Source organism: Carassius carassius, chromosome 15, assembly GCF_963082965.1.
Source record: "Carassius carassius chromosome 15, fCarCar2.1, whole genome shotgun sequence".
In the NCBI taxonomy this organism is placed as follows: domain Eukaryota; kingdom Metazoa; phylum Chordata; class Actinopteri; order Cypriniformes; family Cyprinidae; genus Carassius; species Carassius carassius.
In genome coordinates this window covers 28,132,938-28,142,603 of record NC_081769.1, presented here as the reverse complement: position 1 = coordinate 28,142,603, position 9,666 = coordinate 28,132,938, and positions in this window count along the sequence as shown.

Genomic DNA, 9,666 nt, shown 5'->3' with positions numbered 1-9,666 from the left:
AGTTGGTTATAAACATCTAAATGGCTAAAGTCTAATATCACTGTAATCAGCACAAACTAGGCTATAATAATATGAGAGCAGCGTGTATTTACATGATTGTGTTTTTGAGAAAATAATGTTTATGCGTGGTTAGTGAAAAACTAAAAATGTTAAATCATTTCAATAAGGCCATAAAACACATACTTTTCAGAACTGGAGCTTGTAGCCTAGAATTTTTCTTTCTAAATTATGTGAAAATCATCTTGTTTACTCACTCACAGAAAACAATATATTGATTTAAATTTTCTAAGACTTTTTGTGTAGAGAGGGTCTATGCGAGAGGGCATGAACTATCAGCATTATGTTGTGATTTACACCTGAGAAGACAAAGGCCCGCATAATGAGCTGCATAATGAGCTGCATAATGAGCTTTTCAGTCAGGTTTGTGACTGAGAGGGAAGAGTTACAAGAAAGAATGTGAGGACAAAATAAATGTATATAATTTTATGTTTGTAGTTTATTTAGAATATATTTAATTATCCCACAAAATAATTTAATATTCACTTGCGAGTGCAGATAAACAGATTATTAGGAACAATCAAAGCTGACTTTCAAAGTTGAATTTTTTGCATCATAACTCCAGTCACACAATCCATCAGAAATTCTTTTAACAATCTGATTTTCTACAACAACAAAAATATGTATTGGTATTATTATTATTATTATTATTAATAATGTTGAAAAGAGCTGATTTTGAATAAATTGAAAGAACAGCATTGTTTTAGGGAGACGTGAAAAACGGACATCGCGTTGTTTTCATATGGATTACTTTATCACAGAATATTTGTTTTCGGCAGCATTTGTTTAGTTTAAAAGTAGACATGTCAGGCTTTCTATAGATATCTCTCTCATGTCTCTTCGTTGAGTATTCACGGAGTTACAGTTCATTTTAATGACGCGTTTGTAAATGAAGATCAGCGCAGACCAAGGCTGCAGACAGCATCTTTATTTTATAAATGCACAAAGTTTTGTTATTATTATGTCCGTATACAAATAAAAGTAGACCCTTTACAGATTCGATTGATGTATTGCATATCAAATCTGAAAGTGTTATTAAGTTATTTTCAGGGTTATCAGGAGAAAATGCCTCATTTCGCGTAAACGCGTGAATCGACTCCAGAGGGTTAAGAATCCTACTTTCACATGAAGCTCAAGACTGACAGCTAATACAACCAGGAAAATTTTTAAAATCAAGTTTTTAAAGAGTGATAGTCTGTGGGTTTTCAATCTGTCATCTTAGTGCTTGTTCAGCCTTTAATTTTCCACATTTTCTCTTCATTTTCCTACTTCCTATGCCCTTTCACCGCTGCTCAGATGCCCTGTGTTTATATACAGTAAGCGTGACATCCCTCAATTACCAGCTGTAACCTGGCCCCAAAAAATGTAATTTAGGGAAGAACAGATTGTTTTCACCTGACCTTTTCAAGCCTGAAGGGATCTGGAAGCCACTGCCACACTGTAAATTCAGTCTGTCATTAGCTCCCAAATTATGAAGGTTCACTGTAATTATTTTGCTTTTAGTGTTAAAATTGAGGGAGAGACATCCACTGATAGAAAGTTGCCTTGGCCTATTTGACCTTTCGCAATGAGAAGGAAAAAAGAATCAGCCACCTTCTGATGCATTTCAGACGAAAGACACTCACAATGACACTGATTTAAAATCAGAGAAAATCCATCTGAATAAAAACAATAAGCATAAATTATCACACTGTTATTAAATTCAGAAAACCAATGGTCATGAATAATGCAGAACTTGTGAATATTAGCCATTTTTAAAAATGAAGAATGATCTTGGAATGAATGATAATTGGAGAGAAACTCTGTGGAGGATTATTTTTCCTCCAGTCAGCAGTGAATATGACTGCCACGTCTGCTGATCAAACTTTATGCAAGTCATAATTCAAGTTAAAGCGACAAATAAGGAATGCTCAGAGCGGCTAATTTAATCCCATCGGCTTTTAGTGAGAAGAAAAATGCAAATGAGCATTTAACACAAAGCAGGGATTTAAAATCACATTTTAGTGACCTTACTTCTCGACCTTAAGGGAGTTATTAAAAAACCACCAACAGAGAGGAACGCACTGCATCTGCCACCTGGTTTCACTGTAAATGGGTTCTCAGGTTGTTGAAGGAGGACTTTCATTTACCTCTCCTCTCTCTACTCCTACATTCTGTTCTTTCCTCTTCATACTTAAAAATTATTACAGAAAAGGGAACTGGTAAAGTGCACTTCAGTAGCTCAAAGCTGGCCTTATAGCTTTCATTCGCCGTGTTTTCCTGGAAGCTGAGACATGGTCGTAATAGGTAATGTGTTTTTAAAGATGCAGGAAACTATTCCTTAATGAAGCAGTTGATTCAGAACTAAACATTTTGGCAGCCCAGGTCATTCCAAACCCATATGACTTGATAAATGGGCAATGGCGCATTTAAGCACCAAAAGTACAAGGGCAAAAGTATCTTATAAGATTAATAAAAGTCATCCACTGTATGTGATTATTAAAGTCACATTAGCAAAATTTCACAGATATTTTGCAGGCAAAAAGGTACATTGTCCATAGTATAGCAATGTATTAAGCTCACACACAAGTGACAAGCAGTTTTTGTTTTCAAATGTGGCAAACATGATCGAAATTGTGTATGGAATTTGTGTCACGAAACTCCTCATCACATGGATTCATATTTGAAGTTTCTTGATTTCATCTGTAAAATTTCACCAAGCAATGGTAAAAGTGACAGGCGTGTAATAAACAGACAGCTAAAAATCACTGTAACTGGATGAGTAGTCAATGAGTTGAAACTGATCCTATTTCATTAACAAATCATTGAGGATGATTTTGTGAATCTATATGGTATGGAGACCTTAAGAGAACATGGTGATGAAAAAAATGAAATGGGAGGAAAAATTATATTTAAATATAATTAGCTAGCCTTAATGCATATTTTTTTAAATGTATTTTTTCCTGTCCATTGCTATGGTTATCACTAAGTCAGTCATTGCAATTTTGAGAGTGAATCCCACATTTATATGCGGATGTTATTCCCAACACTTTGCAGCATGTACAGTACATGGCTGCTGGTCCTCTGAGCAGCATCAAATGCAAAACATTTATTCAAATTCTGAATGTGATTATATGCCTAGAAAGCACATACAGCACTTCCTTTATAATCAATAAAAAGCTGTCTCTGATCTTAGTTCATCGCAATCTCACAAAGTTCTGTTGTAACCCATGAAGCTTTACACTGCACAAAGAATCTCTTATTTATTTGTCTACACTTTCTTTGTTATAATGAGATTATTCACAAACAATGCAGAACTAAATATGCACCATGTTTGTAAAATCTGTTTTGCCAATATGCTCTAATTATAGTATCAATTTAGGGTGCTCTTGTTTACGTTTGAGGGTGTTAGCATAGTTTTTCCTCCCACCTCATTATTTCCATTACCAGTTGTTTTGCAAGAGAATGCTAACTTTTTTTTCAAGCACAAGTGATGGATAACGCTAGGTCTGCTAGGTTAGGTGTGGCTAGGGCTGTGCTGATCAAGATCGACCGATCGTTATGCGCATCTCGTCAGTAAAGCCGGTTCTCTAATCAGCGGTAAATTCCCTCAGGTGCGTGATTTCACATAGAGCAGCTGTTACTACACAGAGCCGTTGTTAACTGAGAAGATGTGCAAATAAACTCTGAAAATGAACGTGAATTTGCGCATCTTCTCAGTTAACAACGGCTCTGTGTAGTAACAGCTGCTCTATGTGAAATCATGCACCTGATGGAATTTACCACTGATTAGAGAACCGGCTTGACGAGATGCGCATAACGATCGGCCGATCGTGATCGGAGCAGTCCTAGGTGTGGCCTACTCATATTGCTCAAACCAACAATTAATTTTTTTCCATGTTTTGAAATATTGCTTCGGTTTCAGTTACCAATCCATATTTTTTACCTCCCCTAACAAATAACATGTCCAACATGACCAACTTCATGATGTGATGTAGCAGCTCAAATAACAAACAATGATTTGGCACAAACACTAGGCCGCACCACTCTGAAGCTCACATAAGTGAGACTTACTTCAATGGCGAGACACACAAAGAATCATTACATTGAAGTATGACAGGTCGGTCTAATTTTGAAAATCTAATTTCGTCCTGGCCACTTCCTCTCATGTCTCATTAGAGCTAACATACCTTGATAATGCATTATGTCACAAGACCAATCTAATGAACGGTTGAGCTGATGTTGTGGAAAGCTGTTTACACTCTGTATTATGGATTCACATTAGAAGCTTCTACCTGAATAATGATAAGTGATCAAAAACAACAAGATATCATGATCATCCATAAAGCTGTTACATCATCCAAGATATTATGTTCTTGTTTATCCAATTCAAGTAAAGGATCCAATTACTGGACAAATTAAACTGTTTACAATTGATAATCACCTGCCTACAGTTTACATGTTGATACCATGTCAGGGATTTTATCTTCTAGCACTTTTCATTTTTTCATTAACATTTAACATGAGGCAGTTATCTGTGACTATATTCATGAAAAAAAACCTATTTTTCTTTATTCTGCTGTTGTATATGAAATATATCGTACAATACATGACAATTGATTCAGTCTCATCTTGTTAATGTAAACATCCGCTAATCAATGTTCTCTAGTCTGTAAGATAATGAAGAATACATAGTCTCATCATGTCAAAGCAGATCATTCCTATTTTAGCAGGACTGTAATACAGTATTGAACCTTGATATTAACTTTATTTTGAAGATAGAATAAATACAGGTATCTACAAGACTGTCCATTCTCTCTAATACAGTGATATAAATATAAAAAATGTGATACAGAATGACCATATACAAGCATGCTCTGCAAATACAGTATGCTTTTCTGTTGTGTCGGTACGGTTGCCTGATAAGCGCAAAGTGAATCCATAATTTAATTTAGTCTAAATGTAAATATTTGTGAGGTTTTAATTCCAACCTGCACAATATATGTTTATTTAAATCCCAGGCATTTTTTTTTAATGTTTGCAAGAATGTAAAGAAAAGCTCAGCTAGACCTCTTCAGCTGGAAATGGTTTATCATCGCTAAAAACATCAATTACTGAAATCTCCTGTGGTGAATAATTGAACACACGTTCATGTCCCATTTTTAAGTCTCTCTTTGGAGGCGTAGAGGCAATTTGAGATCTATTTTAAGGATATCGGAAAGCTAAGCAAATAACCAACAACAATCCTTTGTAATTTTAACCTGCATGGTTCCATAATCCATATTCTTTTTCAACACTGAGATCAGAGGAAACAGGTATGAATATACCGGTACAGTAAATGACAGGGCTCTTTTGATCAAATCCTGCTCATTTTCACAGTTTACACCATTTTAACCAAAGCCTTGGCCCAAATTAAACTGTCACCCCTTCTTTGTCTCTCGGTTTTGCAGAAAATAATTACATCATCCAAGATTATAACATACAGAGTTAGAACATTTAAAAAAAATTAGACCATGACTACCATCCGAACGGAACATAGTTATCATCAGCTGAGCAACTCTATCTATAAACTTGGAAAAATGTTTTGCCTTTTGAAGTGTTAAGGTCAGATAACCTTAAAAGTCGCAATTACTATGATGTGTAATAAATGTAAATGTAGAGAAAAATTCCCATGATACATGAACCAGGTCAGTGAATGAACCAGTTTAAAGGTCTGGAATCAAACAGATGTAGCAGCATAGACCAAGAAAGCCCCAAATCTGTCATGCAATTGGTGTGCAAGGAAAGAGTACCTAAGAGAGAGAGAGTAAAATCAATAGGTGGAGAGAGACCTTCCTGTAGGAGAGTCTGGGCACCTACAAACAATCTGGGAGATTTGTGGTGGACCTGGACCCAAGTGGGAGGTTGCACAACTGAGAGCTGGATCATGAGATGAGCAGAAACAAGCACTGCTGCCAGGAGCCTACAACGAATCTTGTCTGACAGGCAAATCCACAGAGGACATGCTGAAAGTGGGCTAGCAGAGCTGAAGAGAGAAACATTTCCCTCCTTGAGTGAGACTAGCCACTTCTGGCCTCTGAGAGGAGAATAAACAAATGATATGAATAATGCTCCAGATTAGCTACAATTGGTGTTTTACTTATACTCCTTGTTCAAGAGAGTTCATGAGAAATGTCTGCTTTGAGACCAAATGATTCATTTTAATCAGATCTTAATGAACTGATTCATCCAGTACCCAAAAGCTTCTGAAATATTAGTTCACTGACATCAACAAAATGTCCATTCAAAGGTAATGTTTGACCACTTACAGTTCTTTTGTGTATTTTTAGAGGTTTGAAAGCTCAATTCATTGTAATTGCATGAAAAAAGTGTGATCAGTATTAAACCTGAAATAAACCTGACATTGAAAAAAAAAGAAAGCTCTCGTGAATGTCACACAACGATCGACCTACATAGTGCAAACAGCCAAAACCTGGATATTTTAGGCAATATTAAATTCCTGGCCGGGACGTGTCCTGTATGAACAGCGCATATGGCCACCCAACTGGAGGAAGACTTGAGAGGCTCAGAATCTAAGCTGCTTGAAGTCCAGTGTGAAGTTTCCAAAATCAATTTTTTTTTCCAGCAGGACTTAGCAACTGCCCACAGTGCCAAAACCACTTCCTAGAGGTTTGCTGACCATGATATTGCTGTGCTTTAGCCAGCCAACATCCCTGACCTGAACCCCTTTGAGAATCATTGGGATATTTGGGATATTTTAAAGAGAAAGATGAGAAACAGTCGATTCAACAATGCAGGCGAGCTGAAGGCTGTTACTAAAGAAATTTGTGCTTCAGTAGTGTCTCAGCAGTGCCACAGGCAGATCACGTCCATGCTACACCACACTCATGCTGTCATTTGTGATAAAGGAGCCCTGACCAAGTACTGAGTGCATAAATAAACATACTAAGAACTTGAGTTTTTCAGTTTTGCCAATCTTTTTTGTTATTTATTGATCTTAGGAAATATTTAAATATTTTGAGATACTGGATTTTAAAGTAACACGGGTGAGCAGAAGAAAATGACGACAGAATTGATTATTTTTGGGTTAATTATTCCAAAATACAATATAAATTGTGAAACCTTAACTAGGACAAAGTGGTTAAATAACAAGTTTGCTATTATAATTATCTTTGTCCCTTAAGTATGTGGATTCATTTAGAAAACAACACCGCTTGGCGATCACAGTGGTACTTTTGGCACATTTGTGAGACTATTAATGAACACCAGAGAAGATGACCGGTGGCTCTTCTCTGCTCATACTCATTTTTATTTTTTATTTTAATAGAGATGTTGTTTGTATAAAGATCACCCTTCTCGAAATGGCTCCCCATCTGGATAAAATACAGGTTGTGTCACACTGAATATATATTCAAAATCATTATATGGTTCATATAATCTTCATTCTTTTATAAAACAACTTTTTAATCATACAAGAAAAGTAGATGGAGATTGGTATTCTCGTGCTCCAAAAAGGACAAAATAAGCATGATTAAACAGTCCTGTAATGTAAGTCTCCAGTACATGAATTTAAAATAATAAATGAGATGTGAAAACAAAAACAAACCAGAGGTAAGCAATGTGTGTAAAACAACCTGTCTTAAAATGTATTAGAAGGGGCCTCTTACATCAAAAGCATGTAATTATTCTTCATAACAAACAAGCAATAAGCATGATTCTAAAAACATACAATATCTACAGCTTTACTTCATCATCAGCCTCTGTATACCAATTCCAGCCCGACTATATAAAGCATTCCAGCAAATGCTGAAGCAGTGGCTTCTTAGAAAGACCTACTATGGGACCCACAGGATGTGAGCCCTACTTTTGGGATGAATCCGGAATAGGACATCATTTTTTCTGAGCTAATAAAGCCCAGTGAGAAGCCAGCTGGAGGAAATGGGTACGACAGTCTCGGCTCACAGCGCCCAGCACTGACATTTGGCTCTCACAAAGAAACAAAGGAGTCCATAGCACTATAAGACCCACTGAGGCAGCAACAACAAAACACACACCCAGCAGGATTTTAAGGCTGAGAGAAGACTAAGGAAGTTGCACTGGTGTGTAAGTGTGCTGGAGAGAAAGGAACAGGAGGTGCGGTGGTATCCTGAAGGTGGGCATTCAGGTTTGGTGCCAGCACTCTGCATGTGACAGGTCAGAGGCTGGCAAACAGCTGTGATGGGCTAACAAGCAGAAAACTCAGGGCCAAAGGAACAGTAACCCATAGCATGACGCCACTCGCCTGTGGGCAGCTAAAGCATGGAGCTCTTCCTAATTGGCCTCCATCTCCAACAGCATCTCTCCAGCTTTCTGTTCCAGCTCCTCGTCTGATATGGGCTTCAAAGTGTGTTGCCAAGCAGAGTGTGATAGACATGGAGAAGAGTTAAAAGCAGCAAATGAACGGACAACATTGTAACTGGCTCTTCTCCAGGCAGTTTGCTTGTGTATACGAATCCAATTATAAACCCACAGAACAAAGGCTGTAGAAAAGGCAAAATACGGTGATCAAGACAGAGCTCTACTGTCCAAAATCTATAATACACAGATGAAACTATCTATTAGAAATCCCATTTATCTTTATTGGCAGCTGCTAAGACGACCCATACACCTCCAAATTGAATTTCAGTCTATTACTTACGCAAAACTATCACATGACTTCAGATATGCATGACTTTTATGATATTTTATAGTGCTTTACATCCTCATTAATTTAATTTAATTTTATACAAAATATTTCAATTTTAAATAAATGCTGCTGTTTTGAACTGTCTTCTCATCAAAGGGTCCTGGCAAAATATGTCACAGTCTCTACAAAAATATTAAGCAGTATACTTCATTTTTTTTTTTAAATTTATTCAGGAAATTATTTTTCAACATTAAATGATTTCTGAAGGATCATGTGACACAGAAGACTGGCGTAATTGCTGCTGAAAATTCAGGTTTGCCATCACAGCAATGAAATATTAACACAGAATTTAAAAAGGTAATATTGTTAATACTGTATTTAACAATATTACTGTTTTTACTGTATTTTTAGATCAATTAAATGCAACCTTTGTAAGCATAGGACGCAGCTTTCAAAAACATTTTAAAAAACTTACGAAACCCAAACTTTTGAGTGGTAATGTAATTTTGCTTCACAGATATTTATAAGAAGACATGAAACTATATAGAAAATTGCTTGTCTAGAAAAAAGATCAATAGTTTAGTGCTCATTGCCACCTTTGACCAGAATCAAGAAGCATGTAATAAATCCACGTATATAACAGACAGGGCCAAATATTTGTTCTGTTCAGAGAGCAATATCCTCATAAAGTAAGAGCTGTGGTTTTAATTTATTGTGGGAGCTTCACTGTGAACTGAATCTGGGTAAGATGTAATATTGCAATGATCACCAAAGCACCTAATGCCTCCTGAAAAAAATGATTCACAATTTCCTTTTCTCTGTTTCGACAGCAAACCTGCCTGTTTAAGACTGCAGTCCTCTACAAAAGCAATAAATCAACTTTACATATTCCACAACACATCCTGATGATACCAGTGAAACCTCCCCTCAGGACTGCAAATATATAAAAGCTATAAGAATCTAGT